We start from the raw sequence: 16,691 nt of genomic DNA on the forward strand, positions 1-16,691 counted from the left end.
CGGCAACACGCCATCTGCATCCAGAGGAGCCAGGCGGGGAAGAAAGTGCTAGCTACACAGGTACAAGGAACCGTCAAGTGGTTTAATGTCCGAAGTGGATATGGTTTCATTAACAGGAATGACACGGAAGGTGATGTCTTTGTCCATTGGACAGCCATAAAGAGAAACAATTCCCGGAAGTTCCTGCGTGGTGTCGAAGATGGCAAGATGGTGGAATTTGATGTGGTGAAAGGACAGAAGAGTGAGGAGGCAGCAAACGTGACTGGTCCCGGCGGTGTGCCAGTTACAGGAAGCCGGTTTGCTCCAGACCGACGTTTGTTCTGCAAACATCCACCTCCATCCTTCTATCGACGCCGTTCTGGTAGGAGAGGCAGAACAAGGAACCGGGAGATCTTAAGATTGACGATGTCGCGTGAGGACACGGCCATGAAAAGTGGGGGTGAATGTGGCACCCTGAAACGGGTCCCACTCAGGCAGTCACGTACATTTGACCCCGTCGGCGCCGGGAGGCGGGACTCACCCGGGTCATCGCCAGCAGTGAGCAGGTCAGCGGGGATTGGAGAGAGGTGAGGCCGGAAGTTAGAGCAGCGCGGGGACAGAGCTGCCGGGCGTCAGAGGAGCAGCCGGTGGTGATTCCAGCGTCTGCGGCTTTGGACTGCGCAGACCCAGCACGGGAGCCTGAGGGCATGCTGCCGAGTGCCAGGGCACAGAGGAATAGTCTCCCAGCACCCGACCACGAAGAGGAGTGTGAGGGGTCAGGGGTCGGCGCGTGGAGACGGGCGGCACGTGAAGGCAGGCGGAAAAGGGGTCCCGGGTGTGAGAGGAGAAGACTGCCCCACACTACAGCCTGGGAGCCAGCATGTGTCTCCGACGCCTTCCTGGCCAGTCTGACAGACCAGGCGGCGGCTTGTGATGGCGGTACCGCACACCCCGCGTGCCCCAGCTTGGAGGAGAGAGGTCTCGACTACAGAAGCACCCACAAAAACTGTGAGTTAGGTCCTAGTGACCAGAAGGGAGATAACTGCGGCAGCAGGGGGTTTGATACCCCAACAGAGAAAAGCCACAGTTGGTGGCAAGAGAGCGAGGGGTTTAGCCGGGAAGCTGCAGGGTACTTAGACAGTAGTCCCTGCGTCTTAGAGGAGCTGTAGGGGCCACAGGGACAGTGAGGCTCCATAGTCAGAAAAGTGACTGCAACTGATAAAAGAGAGGATATTCCTTGCGCAGGATACACACTAGTCAGTTTGTGAACAGTGCAGCTGGGTACCAATACATTATCATATTGATTGGATGTGCACCCCTGTGTCTTGCTGTGCCTTAAGTGCTCCTTATGTTCTGCAATACAAATCTACAATCAGGAGTAAATGCTATCAGTTCAGAAGCAGGCCAGGACGCACCACCCTAATCTCTTGAAGGGGAATCTCAAGCCAGATCGAGTCCCATCTCATACTGCGCCGGTTACTTATCCGTAGGAAGGCCGATAGGAGTATTGTTCCGGCTATTGATCCGTAGGAAGGCCGATAGGAGTATTGTTCCGGCTAATGATCCGTAGGAAGGCCGGTCTCCGGTAGAGACACCCCGGTGGGAAAATGTACATTAATTCCTGTATACAGGCTGAGCCCTAGACACGGGTGCAGGACATTAGTTGGGTACCGGTACCATTAGTCCATATAGGGTTAGGTATAGTATACCTTAGTTAGTAGTATAAGTGAAAATATAGGGGTTCTTAGAAGGAGTAAATCGTTCGCTTTAGTACGTTAAAAGGAATGATGTTGATTAACCCAGTATAGGTTCTTTGTCAGTTTGATTCAATATTTGCAAGGCTGATACATTTATTGTTGTAAGATCACATTGTTTAACTTTTTATTGCAGTGATTCGTACGGCTGTCCTTGGGGAAGCTGTAGTCGTATTTGCCTGTGTTGAGTGGCGAGTAATAAACTAACCTATTTAATTGCAGTTGCTCCTTTTCTATTCTGTGTCCACTATTGCTATCTAATTCCCTGGATAAAAATACCTAAATCCTTGCGGGTACCACACTTGGCCATGCCCTATGCATGGGCACCTGCCTTTGCATTCCCCTAGTTGGCCCTTTTCTTTTAAATTTGGTTTCTTTTATGATCATATTATCAGCAAGTTCTTCTCTTCTTTCTTTTTTCCTTATGCAGTAATGTTGTTCACTGATCTGGGTACATGTCCAGTGGCCACGGCAACCTGGAAGACTCCTGAGAGGGTTCAGTCTTCTTGGTTATATGCTGCTTCCTCCAAAAGATCCTACTACGATTCAAACAAGTACTTGCAAAAAAAAAAAAAAATGAAGCGCACAAATAACAAATAAAGTAAAGTTTACATAATAAAATCTGCTCACGTACATCAAAGTAAACAGCCAACCGCTTGCCAGCATATACAGGATGTGTTAAATCCTGTACATCTAACAACAGCGGGCTGAAATGAGAGAGTGCAGAGAGCAAGCCTCCACACCATGCAAATCTGGAATCGATGACTTTGACAGACAGGGCTGACATCATTAATGTCATAGGCCATATGTATGTAAAATTGACCACAAATGAAAAGAAAATTACAGACTCTGTGCTAATAATCAAAAAAACAACGAAATATTCTGCAGGTTGCAGCTTTAAAGAAAGAACGATACAGGGTTGATGCACACTCCACAAAAAGTATAGTAAGTACTGCTATCTAATAATGAGCACTATTGAGGTTCCCTGTATACTTGTATACTTTCACCAAGAAATACTAGTACCCCAACCAGCATCTAGGTGACCTTGTCTGCCTGGTGGGTCCCTAATGCTACATTTGGAGTGCAGGACCCTAAAAAAGCTACCAAAAGCATCACCCCAGGGCAGCACTTTAGTGACAAACTAGAGTGTTAGTGACTTAATAAAACAATAAGCAAAAGCTAGGGGTTACAAGGTGTTCCACAGGTGAAAAAATGCTAGAAAGTGTAATATTAGTAAAAAATGTAATAATGGTAAACAGTGATAAATAAATAGTATGGTCTGCCACCTCGGGGGTAACCCAGCCGCACCAACCAATGGGCAACATTTTAGGTCTTACCTGTATTGTGCCTTTAGTTTCAGTATGCAGTCTATAAATACTAGAGACCAAACTAGTTAAACCCATTCAGAAAAGGAGGGCAGGCTGCTATTTCAAATTGAAGAAGTTCCAACCTTCAAGTGTACTAAGGGGGCGATTCAGGACTGTTCATTAAGCTGCATTAATTTGCTGTTTAGTGAGCGGCTTAATGCTGCCTGCCCGAACAGCAGGCAACTGTTAAGATTGCCCCATCCGACATGGCAGCCACTTCTGTGGTGGCTCCACACCCTGACTCTGTCCAAGAGGTCCCTGCTCTCTGTTTGGGACTTGGTGCTGATCACAACCGATGCCAACCTCGTGGGATGGAAAGCTGTTACTCTAGGCCTACATCGTCAGGGTCTTGGGTTCAACCCACTCCATCAACATCTTTGAGTTGAGGTTGATCAGTAGCATGCTCTGATCCAAGCTTAGCAGGTCTTTATGGGAAGACCACTTCAGACACAGTCAGATAATGCCACTGCTGCTCAACAAGCAGGATGGCACACTAACTATCAGGCAAAGATGTAGATGTTTTGCAGTCTTCTTTGGGTTGGACATTGTGTTCCTGCATTTAGGCCGTTTACATTACTAGGTTGGACAACTGTAAGGTGGACTTCATCAGTTGCCACACTGTCCACCCTGGGGAATAGAAACTCAACTGGAAGGTGTTTAAACTGATTGTGGATCAATAGGGATTGCCCGACTAATATCTTATGGCCTTCTGGTTAAAGGATACACAGGTAAAACTTCATGGACTCCATGGTGGCATCTTAATACTTTCAGTTAAGGTACTGGTTTCCACCATTGTCCAAGGTACGGTACATCAGCTTGATTTGTTGGGAAGATCTGCAATTATTTCTCTAGACTAGCATCATCTGCAGTGTTTCAGGACATGATGGCTGATTTTTGCTTACAGGCAATATAGAATATGGTTTCTTATAAAATGAATTACATCTGAATTATACATTTGGGTATTGAATATTTTTTGTGTGAATATTTGCAGTCATCTGAGCAGTGAAGGAACCTCACCTCCCTGTCCGGAGATATTTACATTTATAAAGAACAGTCAAAGTGGAAAAGAAACTCCAATATGTATCTTACTCTTAGTCTTTACTATATGGGTAGACCTGAATTTAGATAATGGCCCTTATTCAGATCTGATCGCAGTACAAATTTGTTCTCAAAATGGGCAAAACCATGTGCACTGCAAGTGGGGCAGATGTAACATGTATAGAGAGAGTTAGATTTGTGTGAGTTTCTATGCAGGGTAAATACTGGCTGCATTATTTTTACCCTGCAATTTAGATTTCAGTTTCAACACACCCCACCCAAATGTACCTCTCTCTGCACATGGTACATCTGCCCCACCTGCAGTGGACATGGTCTTGCCCATTTTAAGAACAAATTTGTACTGCGATCAGATCTGAATAAGAGCTTATGACATCACAAATAGACAGAGTATTACATAGATTAAGCGGTGTAATCATTTTTCACAGTGTAACCAAAAATTTTCAGTTATTGGTTACACTGTGGGGTAGGGGGTGGGGGGGGGGGTATGGGTTGCGGTGGGCAAAAATGACCAACCGGTTCTGCATTTTAAGTGGCCGCAGGCGTCCTGCATTGAAGAAGTCTGGAAATCAGTTATTTGCCCCAAAATTCCTAGTGGCAGCCTTGTATACAGATATACACATATTCATTATGGTCTACTGCATTTTATACTTAATGAACACTTTGACATTGTGGGGAAAACAACAGGTCGTTAACCTTGCCGGGTGTATATGGAATAGAAATTGTAGAATTTTGAATACAAATTTAAGCGGCCCATGAAACAGTCATATTCTGTGACAGTGTATCACGCAGATTAATCAGTGACAACAGTTATATAATATCAGCAATGACCTTTGGCCATACTCTGATAAGCTATCACACATCTTATATTGTGGCAACACTCATATAATAACTGAAATATATTTTGGTCAAACTGTGATAAATACCTTTTTTTCATCAGTGAGAGCACCAATGGAATAACAGAAACATGGGGACCATGTAGGTATGGAAAAAATATATATTCAAAATCCGCAAAAATCCCTTATCCAAAATGCTTGTGGTCCCGAGCATTTCGGATAAGGGATACTCAACCTGTATATGCTACCTACTGTGCCACAAGGTTACTTTGTTCTTTGCTCCCTTTTGTGCCACAGGTGTATCTTGTGTTATGCAAAAGCTAAACTTAACCCCTTCAGTCGTGGGTTTTTTTTAGGGAGCGCTCCCCACTGGGCGAGTTTTTTATGGGGAGCGCTCCCTAAAAAAAAACCACCACTGTCTCCTCGGGTCCGGGCAGGACCCCTGAACTGTCAATCAGCCACTGCCCGGCCCTGGGCCCCGGTGCCCCGTCCCTGCCCCCGGCAGCCGGCTTGTCATAAGCCGGCGCGGGAGACTTCAATACAAAAGCCGGAGGGGAGGGAGGAGGAGACGCGGCAGAGGGAAGGGAGCCGGGCAGCACTGAACCTGCCTGAGATCAGCGATTGAACTCCGCAGCACTGCCCAGCTCTACACAGTGGCAATCCCGAGAATTTTGCCAGACTGGGCACTGAGGCACAGCCCGGAAAAATTCTAGGGATTGCCACTGAAGGGGTTAAGGAGCAAATCAGACCCACTCAAATTAGCTAACCCCGAGTGATTGTTGGGGTCATATGCAAGCCCAGTTCATTCCAGGGTGGACGGGCAGGGGACTGCCCAGCATTTTATAGTCACGCACATAGAAATGCTGCGTGTACCCCTGCAAACTCAGGCACGTTGATGCCTGCTTACTTTTTAGAGTGAAGGCTAGAGAAATCATTGGATAGCGAGCAACCATTGAATGTATTCTCCTCCTTACAACCCCATGTAAGTGGATGTGTAAGTGTGTACTACCACTCGCATACTAGTGCGGGGATTCGCTCTGCGGGGGCGGCATTTACCTGCTCAAGTGGCAGCATATATAAGTTGCCTAGTGAGCAGATATGAATCAGGTCCTGAGGGAAGTTATATTGTGAATAAAAATGTTGCAGTATATACCATCATTCAAAATACCGATGCTGCGGCCAGAAGACCAGCGGCGGAATACCAACATCACCCAGTGGCGTAACTAAGCCTCCGCAGCCCCCGCCGTGGCGGGGAGGCGCAGAGTAACTATGGGCACCGGGGGGGGGGCTGCGGTGCTATAGTTACCCGCTGCGCTGCTGCCCGGCCTCATCTTCGGTCACTGTCCCGTCACTCGCTCCCGGCGCCGGCTTCTGCTGATAATGAAAAGTGACACTTAGAAAATGGCTGCCCCCGTATTGCAGACAGTTTTGGCAGCCATTTTCTAAGAGTCACTTTTCATTATCAGCAGGAGCCGGCGCCGGGAGCGAGTGACGGGACAGTGACCGCAGATGCGGCCGGGCAGCAGCGCAGCGGAGACTGGAGCAGCGGAGACTGAGGGAGACTGGACGGGACAGTGCCCGGCTCTGACAGGTATGGGGGGGGGGGCTAGTCATACAGCACCGTGTGTGACTGTGTGGGGTGGGAGCCAGTAGCGGGGTGTGTCAGTGACCGCAGCGGTGCGGCTACGGCTATCTTGCTGTTATGACCGGGCAGTGTAATGGATAGATTGTAAAGTCACGGCAAACGTATATAAAACATTACGAAGACCCCAGGAGACCGGTCATACAATGGCAGCGGCATCGCCATGGTGACACGTGTGTAACTGCATACTCTTGATACAGGGGAGGAGCACGCCGTGCCGATGTTCGCACATTCGAGCGATTATTTACTGCATATAATAAAGTTCTGAAAGCTATTGGAACCATTTTCTCCTGCCTCTGCACAGGGGGGGCGCCGAAAAAGTTTGGCGGGGGGGCGCAAAATATATAGTTACGCCACTGACATCACCGGAGATGCCACCACCAGAATCCTGACTGCCAGTATCATGATTGTAAGTATGGCAGGCCAGGTTAGGCTTTGGGCATGGTTGCGTGGGGGGAGGTTAGGTTTAGGCACTAGAGGGTGGGTTATGAATAGGGCGTGGGGGGACCATTAAGGTTAAGCTGCTAAGAGGGTGGGTTTATGGTTAGGCAATAAGAAAGGGGCATTAGGCCTAGGCTATAGATTTGTAGATTATGGTTAGGCTGCAGGAATGGAGGATTAGGGTTGTTGGGGGAAGAAAGATGGTAAGTATATATATACCGGACCTCTATCAGGATGTCTTCTGACTGCCAGCATCCTGATCATCTGTATGAGTTTAATCAGTGACAATATATAGAGTACATCTAAATGAACCACTCATATCTCTATCATGTACTGTATAGTTTTTTGTGTTGTATAATATCTTATTGTCTCTATGCTGTGGAAATAATTACACTGCCTAGAGTGTAATATCAGTCAACGTCAGTGATTTTATAACTGTTTTAATGCGGCATACCAAACAAGATTTTAAAATTGCCAATGCACACCATCAGACCCCAACAGAAAAAAACCAATTGGCCTCCCATGGGAAAAAAACCATTGGCTCCAATATAAAGAAAACAATCACACTGGTCCATACAGGTAGCAACAATAAAATACTGAGACCCTCATATGAAATTAAGGGACCAGTGAACACTTGAACTGGTGGTGGCTGTAAACTGCTGTGGACATCTCTAGCTCTGGGGGCACACTTAAGTACAGCTCAAGGCACACTGGTTTACCATGGCACAGTGGTTGAAAAATGTTCTACATGAAAAATGAAAAGAAATATGCAGCTCTTCTATAGCACCAATGAGATTGGCTCTTTAAAACTTAGGTCACACAAATAACGGCCAATGTGAAGTCTGCGGGAGTCCGCGGTTTTCAGACTCCAGCGGGAGTCCATGGTCACATGGCAGCTTTGGGAACAGATGGACCAGCAATTGATCTGCTAATAAGAAAATTGCTAGAAGCCAACTTCAATGGGAAATCGATTTGAAGTTGTCTTCTATCACTTTTCCAATTATTCAAATAAGTGTCATGTTTGATTTGCTTATGATTATCTCATTTGTCTCCCTTAATTTTACTACAATTTAAGCCTCATTACATGTCTATTTAATGTGTACTAATGTATACATTTTTACACCATCTATGTTTACCCCAATGTGTATTAGTAAAATGTTAGTTTTTTTTTGCATTGTATAAATAATGAGCATACTTAATATGTTGCTATTTATTTACATGTCTTGCTACACTAATGATATGTGTGATGTTTTACTGGACCCACAAATAACAATCATGTGCAATTTACCCCTTCAACCCACACATGCCCACAACATTCATTCCTTACCCTTCACTTTAAATTACACATATATCTTACATGTACCTATGTCCACCTTGTCACGATCCGAGCTGTCAGACAGACTTTCTTACCGGCTAAGTGCCTCCGCAGGTTCAGCTTGCGGTCCGGACGTCATCTCTGCCGGCGTCCTGTCTCCCAGTGACAGTCCCCAGTGCACGGCAATCCACCTGTCCGCCGCCATTGCTCCCAGTATCCAGCATGGTGTGCACAAACACACTTTCCCTCCATAGCAGACATGGGGGCTGCCATGTTCTTCCCAGTCACATGTCTGTGCTGTCCAATCCTGTTGGTTCTGATCTCCCTGTCATACTTCCTCGGCCAATCCTGGCCACCCAGTGGGGATAAGTATGCTGGGAGCTCTCAGAACCATTGCTAGTGCTTCAGTTGTCTCCAGTGTATGGTCAGCTGTCCTTGTCTCCGTGCAAGTGTATTTCTCTGCTGGTGTTGTTTTCCATGCTGCAGTGTGTTCCAGGTTGTTCCATCTCCTGTGAAGTCCAGGTTATTCCACCGCCTGTGATCCTGCCTCTCAGCCCAGCGACCAAGCCTAGCTCCGGGACTCTGGTCCTTCCGATGCTCCAGCATCATCCACCATCGATGTTTCATCGCTAGTCCGATATTCCGGATCTCCTGCTTCCGTCCGTCATTCCGGACCCACAGTCATCTCCCGTCCGTCATTCCGGACCCACAGTCATCTTCCATATCCGATACCTGAATCCGATGTTCCCACATCATCATCGATAGTCCGATATTCCGGATCTCCAAGCCAAGCTTCCGTCCGTCATTCCGGACCCACAGTCAAGCTCAAGTCTTCCGTCCGTCACTCCGGACCCACAGTCTCCACATCCGATGTTCCACCATCGATCCCACATATCATCACATCTGTAAAGTATTGCAATCTGCATAAACTGTCATTTCTCCTGCATACTTTACTGTCTGTTAATATTACAACCATCTGCAAATAAACTCCGGTTGTATTTTACCTCTGACTGCTTATTGGCTCTGGGTGCACTGTCGCGCACTCCATGCGCAAGGGTCCTCTCCAACCTTCCCGGTTCAGGTACCGGTCCAGGTCCCCACCAGAGGTCTCAGTCTCGTCGACTAAGCCCCCTGGTGTGACACACCTGCACTATGAAACACTCTAACATGTAACTATAAAAACCACATAAAACTTCTAACTTTTAACAAGCTTTTATTTTAATTAAAAAATAAACAAAAAATATTTTTTTTAATTTTTCCATGTATTAGGCCAAGTAGTATGGCCAAAAATATAATTGTCCACGTCAGCTGGGCCACTGTGTGGTCCAATTCCTCTTGCTGGGTTGGGGATGGGGGTGTCATGAGGGATGATGCAGGGATGGGAGTATAGGCCAAGGTAGTTGGGTGTGGTGGGGATTGGTAGGGGTTGGAGGTGGGTGGTGGGGAGTAGTATGGTGGTTGGGGGTGGGGGTGGTGGGGAATGGATGGAGGCAGAGGAGTGGGTGTGCAAAGGGTAAACTAATAGCCTAGCGGCTAGAAGTGAACAGGCGCCTAATAGGGTGGTTGGTCAAGCAGCTCCTACTAGGGGGCATCAAGTCCCTGAACAATATATAGAAAAAAAATGTGGAGCGCTAGAATATTGGATCAATATGATTTAAAAACAATATATCGTTTTATTTGCTATTGCGCAATATGTAGTGGATCTATAGTATAAAAAGCATATACACAAAAATATTTTAGTTACAAATATACATAATAGAACAAAATACAAAAAGTTTAGAATTAATAAGAATAGGAAATATATAAATGAATATGGGTTTTATACTTATGGGTGCGGGTTCCTGTTGGGTTGTGCTTATTGGAGACACTTGCAATTGTATTACTTGTATATGTCCTAAAGCTGGTCAACTTTGGGTCCATAAACCTTGCCGGATTAGTGACACTAGAGGAAAGATGTCAAACCTGATGGAATTGTGGGTATCCCCAGCAAAATGCATCCCTGTGATCCTCAGTGTGCAGGTGGTGGTATACCGAAATAGATGGTACACAATGGTGAATAGTCCAGCTTAGGGTCCAAATGTGGCAAGTGAACAAGTTATTTTCTTCAAAAACAGGGTGTTGGGCGAGGAGTGGGTGGAGGCAGGGTAGTGGGTGGTGGTAGAGGAGAGGGTGTACACAGAGAAGTGGGAGGAGGCAGGGAAGTTGGTGGAGGTAGAGGAGAGGGTGTACACAGAGGAGTGGGAGGAGGCTAGGGAGTGGGTGGAGGTATAGGAGTGGACAGAGGCTGGGGAGTGGGAGGAGGCTGGGGAGTGGATAGAGGTTGGGGAGTCTACAGAGGCTGGGGAGTGGACAGAGGCTGGGGAGTGAACAGGGTTTAAGGAGTGCTGGTAGTGGAGGGGGAAATGTTGTGGCCATAAGCAGCTGCTGCTGCCTCCTCCTGCTGGCCATCTTCATCCTCGTCTTCCTCCTCCTGCTCGGCCTCTTCATCCTCCTCTTCCTCCTCCTGCTCGGCCTCTTCATCCTCCTCTTCCTCCTCCTGATCGGCCTCTTCATCCTCCTCTTCCTCCTCCTGCTCGGCCTCCTGAGCCTCTTGGGCTCTCTGCCGTGCCCTTGTGCGTGCTGCAATAAGAATGTTGATACCAGATTTATATGCAATTATAAAAATATGCCACAAACAATTGTTAAATGATGACTGAACTATTAAATCAAGGCTATTATGAAGTGCCCATTTTGCATCACAAAAAAATTCATATAATAAGCCACACACATACACCTATACACATACACCTATGCACATACACCTATACGTACACATATACACCTATACACCTACACATACACCTATACACATACACCTATACACATACACATATACATCTTCAATTTATGTCCAAAGATTAGCACAATACTTACATCTGCTCACATAACGGCAGATTCTTGCCAGCAATTCTGTCTGTCTCCTCCGGAGGTCCGACCACCTCTGCTCCAACTGGCCGACCGTTCACCGGACTCCGGTATTTTGGCGTATTCTGCGCCGGGCAGCATTATACGCCTGGCGCTTATCCATGTTGGATATGTAAGGGCCCATTGGCCCCAGACGCTGGTCCATGACCCTGACCAGTGCCACCAGCTCCCTCAGGGAAAATGGCTCTGCCCTCGCAGAAGTCATATTGGCAATGGTGCAGCTAATAATTGCAGCTCCATATATAACTATGCTGTTCTCTGATTGGTTGAAAACACTTATTTGGTATAAACTTTATTAATCCATTCTGTATTAACAGTATGTATGCATTTTCATGTTAGCAACCCTGTATAATCGACATGTGCGTACACATGTTTACACATTTTTTTGTAATACTTTTGTAAAATGTTATTTGAGTCTGGGATGCAGAAGGGAGGAGCCTACCCTCCAAAAGCTTTAGGATAGGTGCCTGGCTCCTACGGACCCTCCTACATCCCAATGTTGAGCTGTGTCACCAGGACCATATCAGAGAAAGGGATTCGAACGGTAAGTTCTTACAAAAATACCTTTTTGTACAACATGCAATATTTTATTACAGGTATATAGACGACCTGATACTGCTCTGGACGGGGCCACGAGAGGACCTGGTTGAGTTGCTAGAGCAACACAATTGTACCAGTAGTCCGGTCAAGCTGACCTACACCATTAGTCCCACCCAACTGGACTTCCTTGATGTCCGAATCATCAAAAGTGGCAATAAGATCAGTACCCAGCTTTACACCAAGCCCACTGACCGCAACATGATGTTGCAATACAAAAGTTTCCATCCCCGGGCCACAACTGCCAGTTTACCCTACTCGCAGTTTATACGAGTCTGTAGGGTCAATAGTGATACTGGCTGTGAAGGAGCTTGGGACTTATACTACACTATGGTGATTTTGAGAGGTGTCATTCACATCTGGACCCCTCCCCTTTTTTCTATTGGATCTAAAAAGTCCATCCGTATGAATACGGCCCAGCGAGCCTAATATCCAATGGTTTCACGCTTACAGACAAAATAGGCCGGATTGGCTTCCCCTAAAATCTATCTCTTTATTGGCCCTGTGAGCCCGATATCTGAGGACCTCAATACTACAGTAATTGTCGGTCAAACTGAACCAGACTGGGTTCCCCCAATCTATCACCGGATTGTTCCTGTGAGCCCACCATTTAAGGACCGTATCCCCACAGGAATTATTTATTATCTTAAGCCGGATTGGCTTCTCTCTAATCTACCACATTACTGATTTTACGTTGTCGTGAATGAAATATTAATTGCCGTGCAGGCCTAATAATTAAATCTTTTTGTCACACCCCCGATGAAGTCGTTCTGACGAAACGCGTTGGGTTTTTAATAAAGAACTTCAATCTTGAACGAATCTCATGTATCATTCTGGAAGGGGACAAAGAACTGTCAAATGAAATGTGATTGGTGTTTTATTTAGTAACCAGTGAATAATTGACTAGGTGGTACTAAGTCCAGCGCTCTCCGATAAAAATTATCGGAGTAGCAGCTAATAATCGATCCTTTAGCGCAATACGTAGGCCTCATTGTATCTTTTATATATATATATATATATATATATATATATATAGAACGTAGTAGTGTCCGGCACTCCCCGCTTACTAGAGCTTCTTGTGCCCGGGTGCCTTCCCCTGTGGCGATGTCTCACTCCACCAATACACTCTGTCAATAATAGGCGTCACTCCGGGGCTTACGTGAAAAAAACTTAGTGGAAGTTTATTATTCCTTACGGTCTACGCCGTTTCGGGATAAACCCTTCGTCAGGACCAAAAGTATGGAACAAAAGTGCAAACTTTGTTCCATACTTTTGGTCCTGACGAAGGGTTTATCCCGAAACGGCGTAGACCGTAAGGAATAATAAACTTCCACTAAGTTTTTTTCACGTAAGCCCCGGAGTGACGCCTATTATTGACAGAGTATATATATATATATATATATATAAAATTATCCCACTTTGAGCCAGGTTCAGGTCTAGATGCACTAAGCTTCAAAAGTGATAAAATGGAGAGTGATAAACAGCCAGCCAATCAGCTCCTACCTGACATTTTTCAAACTCATCCTGTGACATGACAGGTAGGAGCTACTGTAATTGGCTGACTGTTTATCACTCTCCATTTTATCACTTTTGAAACTTAGTGCATCTGGCCCTCAGACCGGTCCACAGACAGAAGTGCGGAGATCGCTATTCGGTGAATTCTACACTTCTACGCATGCACTTGTGCCAGAGTCTGCATGCGTGAGCCTGAAAACTGTGATCACAAGCTGTTGCAGTTTCAGAGCCAGCATGGAGCGGTGACAGGGTGGCGACGGACCGCTCCAGGGGGCAGCAACGCAGAATTTTGTGGGAGTGGGATGTTCTCCAATGGTCTTTTAGGGCCAAGCTGTAGTAAGAGGATATAAACTTTAAATTGAGGAAATAAGATTTCCTCTAGAGGCGCTCCGTAGTGCATGAAAATTTTTGAGGGAACCCAGTCAGTTTGGAGTAACCGGATGGGGATTCAGAATGGCGGGAAGACACTTATACTTTAACTGTACCTTTCTAGGGTGTATGAAATAACTCCAATTCTGCAGATCTGCATAAACCACCAATCAATCCTTTCTCCAATCACTAGTGCCTTCTCCCTTATCTAGTCCCCCCCCCAACCTCTTTGATTCAACAACCCCCCCCCCCCCCCTTATTATCCTCCTTAATACAAGGTCCTCTCTATTTACACTGCTCCTTAGACCTCTAAGCTTGTTTCCCTACATACTCCCTCCTTCCCTATTCAGTTGACTGTTGCCTCTGTTCTACCCTGGTCAATGTATCCCATTCACGAATCCAATATTTTGTCTGTGCTACCCCCTTCACTTGAACAAGTTCCATTGCTTTATGAGACTCTACCTGACCTTGAAAAGTTTCAAACAGCCACTAAAAACCCATCTGTTGAACAAAGCCTAAGCTTCCGCATAACCTGGTCCTGAGGTAGCTCTCTCCCTGCCTCCTCCATCATGCTATGGTAATCCCTGCCCTTCCCACTTCCTGCCATCAGGCCACCTTGCTTGTACCTCTTGTCACTCTTCTGTCTCATTCTCCCTGTAGATTTTAAGCTACTTGGAGCAGGGCCCTCTTCCCTCCTGTTCTCACAGCTCTCTTCTCTCACACTTCAATGACCACTTTCTCCTACTCAGCGACCGCCTTTACCCGCATCTCTTCTTACTCATAACTGTTCATCTCTACCAATGGGTGTGGTATGACGGCCCGACAGTCGGGATTCCAGCGGTCAGTATACCAATATTAGAATCCTAACCGCTGGTACTCAGACAGGTGGTCCAGCGCAAAGAATCCCCACAAGGGACTGTAGGGCATTTGAGAATTTGGGAATCTGATGTCGGTATACTGACCGTCGGAATGCCGATTGTCGGGCCATCATCTGGCACTCCTACCAACGGCAGCCCACTCCTAATAGTACACGGACATCTCCTTTGACTTCCTACATCTGAGCAGTATTGTGCTACTAATTGTTCTGTTTTAGGTTATCAGTTACAGAAGTTCTGTGTACCCTGTATTGTTCTAATGTGTGCCATTTGTGCAATGCTGCCAACCACTTGTGAAGCATTATAAATAAATTGTTCTAACAATAGTAATAACCCACTTTGAGCTACTTGTAATAAGGGTTAGTGAATTGGTTGATGTGTATGCTTCAGCTCCTCTCTGACCAGAAAGATTCAGTGGATGGACATCCAGACGGGTGACCGATGAGGGCGCTAGGCGTGAGATGCTATTACCAAGCAGCTGCAATATTTAAGAGTCAGGCTGTGTACACACGGGGACAATTTTGTCTAATATTGCGGGCAATATGGTCACTGAGCGACCATATTGCCTGCGATGGGAGTGTGCACCGGCGATATATTGCCGGCATAGGCGTGCGCACGGGGGGTGCCGGGGGTGCACAGGCACCTCCTAATGACCGGAATACCCCCCCGCACGATTGCAGCTCCCACTACTGGCAGCAGCAGTGGCGTAAAATACAGCTTGAGGGGACCCGACGTAACAGCAGACAATCCCCTGCAAGCTGCAACCAAACCATTTGTTTTATGGTTTAAAATAATGTCCCTCGTCAGCAGCACAGTGAAGGGGGAGGAGCTAATCCATACTGTCACTGAGTCCCCTCCCCTCTTCCCCCTGATAGCGCCGTTGCTGGGGCTTGACGTCACAATCTAGTGACAGCCCCCGGCGCGAAAAACAAATCTACCTGCTGCCAGCGCTGTGACCAGGGGAGATCCGGCGCAGTGACCTTTAAAGTTCCGGCATTGTGTACCCGGAGACCTGGCCCTGAGACAGTGGAGACCCAGCCCTGCGCCTGATGGAGACGCTGTGTCCGTGGCAGAGACGGAGCTATGTGCAGGAGATGCGCCACTACTGAAGGTAATTGTGCTGAATGGGAATCTCTCTCTCTCCTCCCCACCTCTTTCCCCTTCTCTCTTTCCCTCTCACTATCCACCCATCTTTCTCTACCTGCCGCTGTCTCTCCTTCTTTCTCTTAATGATAGCTTCTCTCTCCCTGTCCCCCCTCCTGTCACTGAGTTGGTCGCCGAGTGGCTAGCCGCCAGCACAGCAGTGGGCACTGGCAGTCCAAAAAAGATATCACTCACTACACAGCTGAAGGGGGTCAGGGCTGACACAGGGGGAGGGGGACAGGGCTGACACAGGGGGATGGGGACAGGGCTGACACAGGGGGAGGGGGACAGGGCTGAAACAGGGAGGGGGGACATGTCTGACAAAGAAATGGGGACAGGTGTAATGTGTAATAGTCATTACGGTGTGTGACATACTGTGTTATTGGCATCACAGTGTGTCACTTAATCTGTAATGGGCATCACGGTGTGTGGCATAATGTGTAATGCGCATCACGGTGTGAGGTGTAATGGGCATTACGTTGTGAGGTGCAATGTGTTATGGGCATCACGGTGTGAGGAGCAACGTGTAATGGGCATTAAGATGTGGCATTTGGTATACTATGTAATGGGTGTGTGACGTGTAATAGGCATTACGGTGTAAATTTGGCATAATGTGTAATGCGTATTACAGTGTGTGGCTTTATGTGGAATGGGCTTTATTTGTGATGGACATTATGGTGTGTGGCATTATGTGTAATTGGCATTACTGTGCGTGGCATTATGTGTAATGAGCATTACAATGTGTGGCATTACAGTGTCAATTTTTGCAGCTCGCCTTCGGCGGGCACTGTCCCTGTTTCTAGTATGTGTTGGGGGGAGGGGGGGAATGATTAATTCC

The 16,691-nt window shown here is 46.8% G+C and overlaps 1 protein-coding gene across 1 annotated transcript in view; it reads right to left on the reverse strand.

Annotated features, from left to right (window-relative positions):
* The window catches only part of LOC146035959 (cytochrome P450 2F3-like), an 81,794-nt gene extending 73,185 nt beyond the window's left edge, over positions 1 to 8,609 (reverse strand). Inside the window, exon 1 of the mRNA XM_083159688.1 lies at positions 8,486 to 8,609. The gene's annotated coding sequence lies outside the window, so the exon portion shown is untranslated. The remainder of the gene's footprint in view (positions 1 to 8,485) is intronic.
* Between the last annotated feature and the right edge of the window lie 8,082 nt (positions 8,610 to 16,691).

Source organism: Crinia signifera, chromosome 9 (assembly GCF_055691185.1).
Source record: "Crinia signifera chromosome 9, ASM5569118v1, whole genome shotgun sequence".
Classification (NCBI taxonomy): domain Eukaryota; kingdom Metazoa; phylum Chordata; class Amphibia; order Anura; family Myobatrachidae; genus Crinia; species Crinia signifera.